Source organism: Protopterus annectens, chromosome 3.part1, assembly GCF_019279795.1.
Source record: "Protopterus annectens isolate FY-2018-M chromosome 3.part1, PAN1.0, whole genome shotgun sequence".
Taxonomy (NCBI): domain Eukaryota; kingdom Metazoa; phylum Chordata; order Ceratodontiformes; family Protopteridae; genus Protopterus; species Protopterus annectens.
Window position 1 is genome coordinate 5,199,788 of NC_056732.1, and position 5,403 is coordinate 5,205,190.

A 5,403-nucleotide genomic window follows, 5' to 3' on the forward strand; every position below is an offset into this window, starting at 1 on the left:
GGTACGGAGGTAATTGTGTGTGGGAGTGAGTTCCATAATTTGGCTATGGCGCAAGAGAATAGTGCTTCACCAGCAGAGTTATTGGCTTTAGTGATCTGCAAGTGATTTTTGTTGCTGGATCTTAGTGGTCTGGTGGTGTGTGTATATATATATATATATATATATATATATATATATATATATATATATACTTATACATACGTACACATTATCTATAAAGCAGTGTATAAAAGCAATGACAATATAAATTCTAAAACTTACCACAGTGCTTATTCCGCATCCGTTTGTAGTGTAGCCTCAACAGTGTTTGCATTATAAATCCACAGTTGGTTACTTATTAATCCTGCAGCATATGTAAGATTATTTATGTATTACAGGTACATTCATGTTAGGTAAGCATATGTGGTATGTTTGAACTATGCAGGAACTATGTTCAGGATGAGCACAAAAGTCCTGAGAAAAATGTGTATCAGTAATGCAGTCATTACAACTCCATTAGAATATGGAAGCACATTCTCATCTTTGCTTACTTATTTAATGAGCTATGCTGATTGGATGAACCCCACTGAATGCTATACTACTGAAGCAGCTGGGCACTCCTATATGTCACTCAGCAAACAAGAGTTTAGTCGTTCTGAGGACGTGCAGCAAAGCAGTTCTTGAAGTCTAGAGGAATCCACTTCTCAGGGACAGTGTACATACACCATACTATAAGTAAGGTGAAAAATATGAAACGAGCAAGCAAAACACAGTCAGTCAAGCTGTATGGCAAAAAGTTGGTTATTCTACCTTTAGCTGAAAAGTCCATTCATTGAAAGAGAATTTGTTGATTGTTTGAGCAAAATCCCTTTCATCAACCATTTAGTAGGGTAATAAGTGGCACAGTCCCCCACATGGAAACCCTCACTACAAAAACATTTGCTTGCGTGCTGCATTTTTTTTTATCACAGTAAATTCCATCAGTATGTTTTTTGATGGAATGCGTCTTAACTATTAACTTGTTTGTTAAAATATACTGCATTTATGCCTGTTTTCATAGCCTGGTCTTGACTGAAAAGGATCTGAGACGGACCAAATTAATTGCCTGATTAATCTATAAATAAATTAAATTAATTAACTTGGAAGTCTGGATTTCGTGACATTACAATGTGAAAGCAAAACATTGAACATATAATTAGTAGTAATATTTGCACAGCAAAGTGGACTAAAACTGAAAATGAAATTGCAGCACTCAATGAATGAAGTTAAAGGAAAACAATGGGATATAAAATCCAATAGCTCTATCTGCTGTTTTCTTAAGTCCCCCTTATGTGTTACAGGCAAAAAAAAAATAACTGCTGCATTAAAATAAAATGATCTAAACTGTTTTACTGATGAGCTTCCTAATTCTCCGTACTATTTTCGTTTCCGTTTTAAAACCAAAATTAAAAATGTCTACTCGTCTCTAAAATAATGTCGTCACATCTGCCATAGCTCCTCAAGTAACTCCTGGGTGGTTTCCTCCCCCAAACTGACGTATACTATGCCTTATTTGCATGCTGCATATAAGCCCCTGTGATCCTCCCACATGTGATGTCATCACTGCCTTGGCCAGCCCACAATTCCATGAATAAAACTGAGTGGCTGCTGTGTGGAACTTCTTTTCATTCAAAGTGAATCCTATTGGCTCCATTTTCTGAGAAGGACCAGCTCGTTGTTTGTATTGTCGAGCATTGGAAGAACTCATATTTAAGGTAAGTTATCTGTGTAATTTTATAGTTTGTGTGCCCCTAGCACTGATATTTTGTCCATTTTTTTACTGTATCTAATGCTTATAAGTCTGTAGGGCTTTTTTAAATTAGTATTATTGATGAGTCGTTAGTTTATTGTTTTCTACTTTTGCTGGCCTTTGAGATTTGTGTGCTCCATTCGGTTTTGTTTGTACAGTCGGCATCTTTAATTTAGAGTTTGAAGCTAGGGGCATGCTACAATGTTGTATTTATTTTGTTATAGCTAAGTTTTTTTAATGAACGCCGAAACCACGTTGTCTTCAATTGCGCGTTGTTGTTGTATATGGCGTTTTCTGATCGGCGCATGTTTATTGAAGGGCTGTATAATCTGTAATGCTGAAGCTAGTTTTGTGTTGTATTAATTTATGCGCTTAGTGGTGGTTTGTTGGATGCACGTTTGCAAGACCATTTAGTAGTAAAACGTGTTTGAATAACTGTTTATGCACTAGCATGATATTTTCTGATGCATACGACGTCTGAAACTTAAATGTGTGCTGCTATTTTCTAACTTCAGTCCTCAATCATTTGTCAGAAAATCGTAAGTTTTATGAGAAACGGCCCAAAAAGATTAATCTGTAGAGTTTGGTGTTTTTACTGTGGAATTTCGAAGTGGTGGGCAGTGGTTCCTTGAATAACTTCCGTTTTATGTAAAATGGTTCAACATATTTGGAAATTGAAACATTTATTTTCATTGTACCTTTTCATAAACATCATCGAACGTGTGGTTCAGAAATTTGAACGTGTTTTGAGAGTTTCTCCTTCCTAGTTTATTGCATAACTTTGTTATACCCGAAACCGGAGTTTTTCTAACAGACGCCTGCATGCATGGCCAGTTTTATGCTGCCATCACATTGGTTGCAACTGTAGCATGTTCTTTGCGAAGAAGGCTATTTTCAGATTATAGCCCTACATTTTAGGTAGACTTTGCCGTTTTCGGTGTGTGTCTGTGTGTGAGTGAGTGCAAGCAAGGGGGCTAGTCTGTGTGTGTGTGTCTGTGTGAGTGAGTGCAAGCAAGGGGGTTAGTCTGTGTGTGTGTGTGTGTGTGTGTGTGTGTGTGTGTGTGTGTGTGTGTGTGTGTGAGTGAGTGCAAGCAAGGGGGCTAGTGTCTGTGTGTGTGAGTGAGTGCAAGCAAGGGGGCTAGTGTCTGTGTGTGTGTGTCTGTGTGAGTGAGTGCAAGCAAGGGGCTAGTGTCTGTGTGTGTGAGTGAGTGCAAGCAAGGGGGCTAGTGTCTGTGTGTGTGAGTGAGTGCAAGCAAGGGGGCTAGTGTCTGTGTGTGTGAGTGAGTGCAAGCAAGGGGGCTAGTGTCTGTGTGTGTGTGAGTGAGTGCAAGCAAGGGGGCTAGTGTCTGTGTGTGTGAGTGAGTGCAAGCAAGGGGGCTAGTGCCTGTGTGTGTGAGTGAGTGCAAGCAAGGGGGCTAGTGTCTGTGTGTGTGAGTGAGTGCAAGCAAGAGGGCTAGTGTCTGTGTGTGTGAGTGAGTGCAAGCAAGGGGGCTAGTGTCTGTGTGTGTGAGTGACTGCAAGCAAGGGGGCTAGTGTCTGTGTGTGTGTGTGTGTGTGTGTGTGTGTGTGTGTGTGTGAGTGAGTGCAAGCAAGGGGGCTTGTGTCTGTGTGTGTGTGAGTGAGTGCAAGCAAGGGGGCTAGTGTCTGTGTGTGTGTGTGTGTGTGTGTGAGTGAGTGCAAGCAAGGGGGCTAGTGTCTGTGTGTGTGTGTGTGAGTGCAAGCAAGGGGGCTAGTGTCTGTGTGTGTGTGTGTGAGTGAGTGCAAGCAAGGGGGCTAGTGTCTGTGTGTGTGTGTGAGTGCAAGCAAGGGGCTAGTGTCTGTGTGTGTGTGAGTGAGTGCAAGCAAGGGGGCTAGTGTCTGTGTGTGTGTGTGTGAGTGAGTGCAAGCAAGGGGGCTAGTGTCTGTGTGTGTGTGTGTGAGTGAGTGCAAGCAAGGGGGCTAGTGTCTGTGTGTGTGTGAGTGAGTGCAAGCAAGGGGGCTAGTGTCTGTGTGTGTGTGAGTGAGTGCAAGCAAGGGGGCTAGTGTCTGTGTGTGTGAGTGAGTGCAAGCAAGGGGGCTAGTGTCTGTGTGTGTGAGTGAGTGCAAGCAAGGGGGCTAGTGTCTGTGTGTGTGAGTGAGTGCAAGCAAGGGGGCTAGTGTCTGTGTGTGTGAGTGCAAGCAAGGGGGCTAGTGTCTGTGTGTGTGAGTGAGTGCAAGCAAGGGGGCTAGTGTCTGTGTGTGTGAGTGAGTGCAAGCAAAAGCGGCTAGTGTCTGTGTGTGTGTGAGTGAGTGCAAGCAAGGGGGCTAGTGTCTGTGTGTGTGAGTGAGTGCAAGCAAGGGGGCTAGTGTCTGTGTGTGTGAGTGAGTGCAAGCAAGGGGGCTAGTGTCTGTGTGTGTGTGAGTGAGTGCAAGCAAGGGGGCTAGTGTCTGTGTGTGTGTGAGTGAGTGCAAGCAAGGGGGCTGAGTGTCTGTGTGTGTGTGGTGAGTGCAAGCAAGGGGCTAGTGTCTGTGTGTGTGAGTGAGTGCAAGCAAGGGGCTAGTGTCTGTGTGTGTGTGAGTGCAAGCAAGGGGCTAGTGTCTGTGTGTGTGTGTGAGTGAGTGCAAGCAAGGGGCTAGTGTCTGTGTGTGTGTGGAGTGCAAGCAAGGGGGCTAGTGTCTGTGTGTGTGTGTGAGTGAGTGCAAGCAAAGGGGCTAGTGTCTGTGTGTGTGAGTGAGTGCAAGCAAGGGGCTAGTGTCTGTGTGTGTGAGTGAGTGCAAGCAAGGGGCTAGTGTCTGTGTGTGTGAGTGGAGTGCAAGCAAGGGGCTAGTGTCTGTGTGTGTGAGTGGAGTGCAAGCAAGGGGCTAGTGTCTGTGTGTGTGAGTGAGTGCAAGCAAGGGGGCTAGTGTCTGTGTGTGTGAGTGAGTGCAAGCAAGGGGCTAGTGTCTGTGTGTGTGTGTGTGTGTGCGTGAGTGCAAGCAAGGGGGCTAGTGTCTGTGTGTGTGAGTGAGTGCAAGCAAGGGGGCTAGTGTCTGTGTGTGTGAGTGAGTGCAAGCAAGGGGCTAGTGTCTGTGTGTGTGAGTGAGTGCAAGCAAGGGGCTAGTGTCTGTGTGTGTGAGTGAGTGCAAGCAAGGGGCTAGTGTCTGTGTGTGTGAGTGAGTGCAAGCAAGGGGGCTAGTGTCTGTGTGTGTGAGTGAGTGCAAGCAAGGGGGCTAGTGTCTGTGTGTGTGAGTGAGTGCAAGCAAGGGGGCTAGTGTCTGTGTGTGTGTGTGAGTGAGTGCAAGCAAGGGGCTAGTGTCTGTGTGTGTGAGTGAGTGCAAGCAAGGGGGCTAGTGTCTGTGTGTGTGAGTGAGTGCAAGCAAGGGGGCTAGTGTCTGTGTGTGTGTGAGTGAGTGCAAGCAAGGGGGCTAGTGTCTGTGTGTGTGTGTGAGTGCAAGCAAGGGGCTAGTGTCTGTGTGTGTGTGTGAGTGAGTGCAAGCAAGGGGCTAGTGTCTGTGTGTGTGTGTGTGTGTGAGTGCAAGCAAGGGGCTAGTGTCTGTGTGTGTGTGTGAGTGAGTGCAAGCAAGGGGGCAAGTGTCTGTGTGTGTGTGTGTGTGTGTGTGTGTGTGAGTGCAAGCAAGGGGGCTAGTGTCTGTGTGTGTGTGTGAGTGAGTGCAAGCAAGGGGGCTAGTGTCTGTGT